This window comes from Triticum urartu, chromosome 7A (genome assembly GCF_056163025.1).
Source record: "Triticum urartu cultivar PI428250 chromosome 7A, HENAU_Tu73, whole genome shotgun sequence".
Lineage (NCBI taxonomy): Eukaryota > Viridiplantae > Streptophyta > Magnoliopsida > Poales > Poaceae > Triticum > Triticum urartu.
Window position 1 is genome coordinate 329694374 of NC_141879.1, and position 8126 is coordinate 329702499.

An 8126-nucleotide genomic window follows, 5' to 3' on the forward strand; every position below is an offset into this window, starting at 1 on the left:
TATAAACCGGTCAAGCAAACACTACAGCGCTTTTCCAAACCCAAACGTCAAGCTATGGGGGCGGAGCTAGCCAAGCTAATCGAGGCCAGATTCATTAGAGAAATAAAACACCCGTACTGGCTAGCAAACTTGGTGATGATGCCAAATAAGGATAAATCCTGGCGCCTGTGCGCCGATTTCAAGGACCTCAATAAGGCCTGCCCTAAGGATCCCTTCCCCCTCCCCCGCATCGACCTGATCATTGATGCTGCCATAGGACACGACTCACTGTGCTTCCTCGATGGATATTCTGGATACCATCAAATCAAAATGAAGGAGTCCGATCAAGCCGCAACAGCATTCATTACCCCATATGGGCCATTCTGCTTCAACACCATGCCCTTTGGGCTCAAAAACACCGGGGCCACCTACCAACGCATGATTCGAACATGCCTGGAGAAACAGATCGGCAAGACAGTTGAAGCATACATGGACGACATCGTCATTAAAAATAGGCATGTCGATTCACTAATAGACGATTTACGTCTCACATTCAACAACCTCCATGCATATGACATCAAGCTCAATCCGGAAAAGTGTGTTTTCGGTGTCCCTGCTGGAAAGCTGCTGGGCTTCATCGTTTCCAATAGAGGAATTGAAGCAAATCCAGCCAAAATCCGAGCTTTGTCACAATTGGCTACACCAACGGACCTTAAACAGGTCCAAAAAATCGCAGGATGCGTGGCAACTCTAAGCTGCTTTATCTCCAGATTGGGAGAAAGGGCATTGGCACTATTTCGCCTCCTCCAGCGCACCGATCATTTCGAGTGGACGGATGAGGCAACAGCTGGACTGGAGGAAATAAAAACCCTTCTTGCGAGCAACCCAATCCTAGATGCGACGAACGTCGGCGAACCAATGTTATTATACATATCGGCAACGCACCAGGTGGTGAGCGCCGTGCTCGTCGTTGAGTGAGAGCAGGACGGAGACAAATTCCCGCTTCTGAAGCCGGTATACTACGTATCCACTGTCCTCACACCACGCAAATCCCGGTACCCTCATTACCAAAAGATAGCATACGCGGTCTTCATGGCATCCCGGAAGCTACGATACTACTTGCAAGAATGTTCTATCACTGTGGCTTCCGAAGTACCACTCAATGACATAATAAACAACAGCGATGCTATGGACCGGATAGCCAAATGGGCCATTGAGCTCCTTCCATTCGACATAACATACAAACCGCGTCGAGCCATCAAATCCGAAGTATTGGCGGACTTCGTCGCTGAATGGACAGAGGCCGAACTCCCTAAAGAGTACGGCACATTTTCCAACTGGGTTATGTATTTTGATGGTTCCAAAATGCTGGCAGGATTAGGAGCGGGCGTCGTTTTAACGTCCCCCACTAGAGACGTAGTCTAGTACGTGCTCCAAATAACGCAGCCGAATACGAGGCCAACTCCTGGAAGTGCGCGAGGACTCAAACCTCGCAATATCTCAAATAAATGGAGATTTTGATGCCAAAGATCCGAAGATGGTGGCTTATCGCAACACCGTCCTAAAAATGTCGGCTCGGTTCGAGGGGCTCGAGTTTCATCACGTGGCTCGAGAAAGTAATCAAGCGGCGGACGTCCTTGCTCGCATCGGTGCTAAGCGCGACCCCGTCCCACCTAACATCTTTCTGGAAAGGATTTTTAAGCCGTCCGTGGTGTGGCAAGGGGAGAGCGGCAACACCAGTCCGGATCTGAACACAACCCAAGATTCTTAACACAACGATATCATCGGGGGCTCAGCCACCGAAATAACACCGTCGACCCATCTCATCATGGCAGTCATTGCCCCATGGACCGAACCCTTCTTGGCCTACCTTAATAGGAGATAACTCCTAGAAGATCAGAATGAGGCTCGCCGCATTGTCCGGCATTCGAAGCCCTACAAGGTTCACGGCGGAGAGCTCTACAAGAAAAGAGCTACCAGAGTTCTTCAAAGATGTGTCTCCGAGGAAGAGGGGCGGCAGCTCTTGGCTAAAATTCACGCCGGTCTCGGTGGTCACCACGCCGTAGCTCGGGCCCTTGTTAGCAAGGCCTTCCGTACAGGTTTCTACTGGCCGACGGCCCAAGCAGATGCACAGGACCTTGTCCAACATTGCATCGGATGCTAGCTCTTCTCCAACCAAAGCCATAAGCCCCCCACCACTCTACAAACGATCCCCATCACTTGGCCTGTCGCGGTCTGGGGGCTCGATATGGTCAGACCCTTAAAGGAGGAAGCCATAAGAGAAAGTATCTGCTGGTCATGGTGGATAAATTCACTAAGTGGATAGAGTCCAAACCGATGAAAACGGCCGAGGCGGGACCAGTGATAGAATTCATATCCAGCGTGGTGCACCGTTATGGTGTTCCACACAGCATCATCACCGATAACGGCTCCAATATCACAGCCGATGAGGTGAAAACTTGGTGTGCTAATCTGGGCATTAAGCTCGATTACGCCTCTGTCTATCACCCGCAAACAAACGGTCAAGTCGAATGGGCCAATGGTCTTATTATGAGCGGGATCTAACCCAGACTAGTACGGTCTTTGAGAGAATCAGACAAGCACTGGGTTGAGGAGCTTGACTCCGTACTCTAGGGGCTGCGGACCACGCCCAACTGCACTACTGGATATACACCTTTCTTCATGGTGTACGGCGCGGAGGCTGTGTTGCCCTGCGATATTATTCACGACTCACCTCGAGTGCGCATGTATGAAGAGAGAGAGAGAGGCCGAGCTTGATCGGCAGGACAGCCTAGATGCCCTGGAGGAAGAGCGCGATGTTGCAAAAGCCCGCTCCGCATTTTATCAACAACAGGCCCACAGTGAGAAGTACGGGCCAAGACTTATAATGTTGGCGAACTCGTTTTACGCTTGCCGGAGAAGAAAAAGGCAAACTCAAGCCCAAGTGGGAAGGTCCCTTCATCACTAACGAAGTTCTCACTGGAGGAGCGTACCGCCTGCGTGCTGCATCAGACAATCACCTAGAGCCGAACCCCTGGAACGCGGCCAGACTCCGAAGATTCTATGCCTAGCGCCGAACTATTTGTTCGTCTCCTTCTCCCTGTTGTTTCATTTATTTTTTCCTCTCTTTTCTTTATTCCTTTTTTTCTAAGCCTTAAAGATTTCGCACGGCTAAACCGTGCACCTATGATGTACACATCCTCGAACATGCACGTCCATTATACCTGGGGGCTTCCCGGACAGAAGCTTATTCTTATTTTCCGAGCATCAAGCTCATCACATATGCGTTTTTCCCATATGTACCTTTTCTTCGCCATTATATGCATCGATATGACTTTTTTCCCATATGGCACAACGTGCACCAGAAGTGTCTCCGAGGAGAACGGTGCCTGTGCCGAGCATATCTTCGAAGAGGAAGGCAAATGATAACACGACAGAACCCTCGTCATAGAGGTAATGCTTTCTTTTCAAGAATACATCTTCTGATCGCCACATCAAATTGTGATACCATTCGCCGCTTCTATCAAGAAAAGTATCTGTTGGACTGTGTCCGGGGATCCGGCCGGACGTACCTCCACTAGTCAGGTTCCGGACCCTGCCCTAAGGACGGGGGCTGACACGGGAGTGGCGCCGAACTATCCTTCCACATAGGATTCAGACGATATGTCCGTCATGAACTCTAAAGTGGAGAGCGCCATGAATCATCATCGTAGGAGGGCCGCTCTTTCTGACCCCGACTTTTCAAAGGAGGCATTTGATGCCTTCAGCTCGGCCGATGCGTACATCCAAGCTGCTTGGGATGGGCTTGCCAGAGCCACGGACCAGCATCTGAAAGATATGCGGGTAAGTGTAGATTTAATAATCATACACCAGTAGCCCTGAGACTTAAAGCAGTTGATACAACTGATTTAAGGATCGTTGTATAATCAGGCACTTATGAAGAAGAACAGCTTGTTATCTCAGGAACTAGAAAAGTATCGGACCCAGCTAACTGCTGCTAATACCGAACTGGAGAAATCCAAGAAGGCGCCTCCTAGTAATGTTCCCCTCCATCGAGAAAACATAATGGCATACCAATAATGCTAACACAATAGGATCATTAGAGCAACTGAAAGCCGCTCAAGGCGGAGAACGAGAAGCCAAAAAACTACTAGCCGTGGGCGAGCGTGTGCTAACACGAGTCGTGGAGGAGAAAAACAAGCTCCAGGATTCCAGTACCCAACTGGGCGAGGAACTGAAAGATGTACGGGACCAGCTGGCTGACTCCGTAAAAAAGGCTGCGAGGCGGCATATTCAGTATGTGGTCGAACTTACCTTCGAATAATTCGGAGATAGAGGGGATTGACAGAGTTATGTCTACAGGTATGCTGACCGGTCTTCCCGAAGAGGAGATGTCCAGATTCTCGAGCGATCTGCTACAAGAGCTATCGTAAGTGCACGAGCAGGCTCGACAGGTGATGTGAAGTGTTGCCAAGGCCTTATGGCCATCTGCCTCCTCTCTAGGAAAGATGGAGGAGCTTATATAGCTATTCAAGGGAGCGCGGCGGCGCTTTAGATTGTGGAATATATTGGCCTCCCGGGAAGGTGTACGAGAAGCCTGGGCCATGGTGAAAACACGGTATACCAAGCTTGATCCGAATCATATGACTCGGGTCGGACCTCTAGGGTCAGATGGAAAAGAAGTTCCTGTTAATTTGGTATATGACCAAGTAGAAGTAGCTGCAAGTATTCCCAGCAGGATTGTAAGTTAGACAGCCTGCTGGACGGTATAGAGGAGGAAATTTTGAGTCCAAGTGACTATGTACTTTCCTTGACATATGTAACTCTAGCTTAATTGTAAAAGGATTGTCATGGAAGACCTTTTTGCTTTGACCTCTGGACCCGAAGGTGCGGAGTGTTTCTAAATACATGAGCGGTAAAATAGACCGGGGTATGCATGGAAAGCAGGCGTAGGGGCCATAGTTGCTTGAACAGACAAGTTATATCCGGCTAGTTATGTTATATTACGTTATGATTGTAAGAAACATCTTGCAGAGAGAATAGTTCCATTAAGGGTTCCTTTCCCTGGGTGTGCTTGCATTAAAATGCATGTCCGAACTGTGATTGGAAAAAATCATAGTATACGTAACATCTGGAGGTTCACCATGGGGTGAATGCAAAAACATATTTAATCCACCGACCGAATATTCCCTTAAGAACGCTAGCTTTCGGCTTCACCCAGTGTGAGGTACACATCCGGATGACCCGGCAGTAACAATCGCAGAGGTGCTCCCTTTATGCCCTAGCCGAACTAACTGGAACGTAGGGCATAAGCACAGGAGCTTCTTCGGACGGTGGATTAAAGATGTTTGCGTTACGGTAGTTGAACTTGACGCTTGCATTACACGGGTCTTCGGCGACGGTCGTCGTACATGGTTCAGAGTGGTACTTGCTTCTTCGGACTTGTCGGTCTCGATTCTTACGACGGTAGCGGTACACCTCTCGTTTTCTGAGAGGTACTTGGGGTCATTTGAACTTGTCGGTCTCGTCATCTCGAAGGGGTGCTTGACGTTCTTAGCGATTCCGAAGACGGCGGTAGAGGTACACTTGTTGTAGGGGTACTTGCCGGATCCACGGCAACGGTAGAGGTACAAACGTTCTCGCGGTACTTGGGTCATCGTGGAACTTGGCGCTTGCGGTATTGATAGCTCGAAGGGGTACTTGGCGTGTCCGAGGTCTCCGTTCGTAGTGGTACTTGATGATACGGGTAGTCGAACTTGACGGAAAAAACGGGTCTCCTCGGGGACTTGTTGCATCCGTATTCTTTGGGTTTGTAGTAGTACTTGGCGTTTGGAGTCCGGGTCTTGCTGGTCTTGATGGTCTTTTGTTATGAAACGAAGCATCACAAGGCCTCGGTTGGGCAGCAACAAGGAGGCGATGGTGGTGGATAGTGGCAGGAAGCAGACACGTGGCTCGTCTGGTTCCCGATAGGATCGGGGCCAGTAGAATTCCATGGGGCGGTGGCCATGGCGTTCCTGATAGGCGCGTGAGGCAGCGCATGCCTCTGCAGGACCACGATCACGTGAGGAGGCAAGATGGTGCGGTCCAGAAGGAGCATGCCCGACCAAAGGCGGGAGCTACAGCGGCAAACAAGCGGTCGGGCGCGACAGAGGGAAGCAAGAGCTTCGGGCGCAAGGAGGACGCGCCTGATGGTAGCGCGGCAACCGGAGGGGTCGCAGGCGAAGAGATCCTCTTCTGCGTGCATGTGTGTGACGGGTAGCACCGGGGTCAGCCGGCGGCAACGGGTGCAACCATGGAGACCGGGCACTGGGCGGCGACTGGCTGGAGGAGGACGCGCAGCTCGCGGGAGGAACTGGCGCAAGGGGCTCCTCTCCGGTGCGCGAGCGAGGAGAGGGGAGAGAGATGGGGAACGGGCGCGGGGCCTCGCTGGACGGAGCTTGCAGGCAGCTGCGCGGTCGACGAGGTCGGCAGGGAAGCCTCTGGCGCGAGGATGGACGAGCTCCTGGACAAGGAGAGGTTGGAGAAGAAGAGCACGCAGGAGGAAGAGAGCAAAAGAAGAGGTTGGCGGCGCTGGTGGGAATGACCGAACGAGGAGGGGATCGACCAAGAGAGGGTTTCGCTCGGGCCTAGGGTTAGGTTAGGTTAGGTTAGGTGGGCTTGACGCAAATGGGCCGGCCTGGCTGCAGGAGGTTGGGCGGCCCAGGTGTAGATGGCCTAGGGATTAGGCAGGGGCGCGGCTGGGCCTAGGGATGGGCCCTAGAGGCCGGCCTGCTGGACTCTCTCCTGTCTCTCCCTTATTTCTAAGGATAAAACAAAATTGGAGAAGAAAAGAAAGAGGGAGGGGGGTTAGGGAAGGAATTAGCGCACGTAGATAATATTCTCGGACTCGCAAAAATGCGCTGGTTCCAAGAAAAATAGGAGAGGGATGATAGCAAGGATTTAATTCAAGGTCATTTGAATTTAATTCAAATGGTTTGAACAAGGGCTAGGAAATAGAGGTATCCAAAAATGTTCGGATATTTGGTGGAGCTCCAAAAAATGACGAAAGAATTTACGGACAAAGTTTGAGGTCAAGAAGCGTGATAACGAAGGCATGGGGAAATTTTGCAAGTGTGTTTTAGGTGATTCCATAAGAATGGATTATTTATCATAGCTCCCTAATATCGGGAGGATATGTTATAAAGAGAATCACCATGTGAATTCCCTCGGTTTAAATGGATCGAAGATCCATACGGTTTATTTAGTTGAGTTTTAAAACGGGTTGCATGATGACATGATGCAATGCACATGATGCAAAGATGAAATGCAATGGAGCAAACAAATCACACGACGAAACCCGGAAACCCTGGAAGGCATTTCAAGCTCCAGTCTTGGGGCGTCACATAAGCTTGGGGGGTACATATTTCTCACCGACATTACATTCATGTTCACACACTCATTCCAGTTGTCGGTGTTCAAACTTTTTTACTGTATTATCCATGCTGGTTTATTTCTTTTCTTGTTTTCTTCTTGTGTGTTTGAAAAACTTTGAGAAAATCCAAAAAATAGGTGTAGCATCTTTCCATGTTTATTTAGTAGTACTATTAAAAGAAAACCCAAAAAGATTTCTCGTTCTTCTTTTTTCTTGTTGGGAGCTTTCCCGTGTAAATAGTTTTTCTCGTTCTTGTTTTACTTTGTTAAGAAAAACAAAAACTCCGAAAATATTTCAGTGTGTTTCTTTGAAATTCTTTTTTCCTTTCTTTGGGTCATAAGGAGCAGACCACGATGAAAATGTTGAGCGGCTCTCATATGCATTATTGTTGATCTAACAAAGAGCCCATATTACCTTGTCTTCTACTTCTAATAAATGTTTGCAGATTCCGGCTTTGTCCAATGCACATGCACTCTTATTATTATTCACACCATTCGGTCGTGCAAGTGAAAGGCAATAATGACGATATATGATGAAATGACTGAGATGAGGAAAAGATGGTATGAACTTGACCTATAATGTTTTGTAAATATGATTAGTTCATTGTTATTGATTCAGTCCATTATGAACGAAACATGTTTGCAATGACAATTAGAGATTATAGTTACTCATGCCATGCTTAATTAGTTAGGAGTTCATAATAGTTTACCTTGCGTGCCAACATGCTTTTAAAATG

The 8126-nt window shown here is 49.0% G+C and overlaps 1 pseudogene; it reads right to left on the bottom strand.

Annotated features, from left to right (window-relative positions):
* Positions 1–4150: 4150 nt before the first annotated feature.
* LOC147959509 (uncharacterized) lies at positions 4151–5972 on the bottom strand (annotated as a pseudogene).
* Between the last annotated feature and the right edge of the window lie 2154 nt (positions 5973–8126).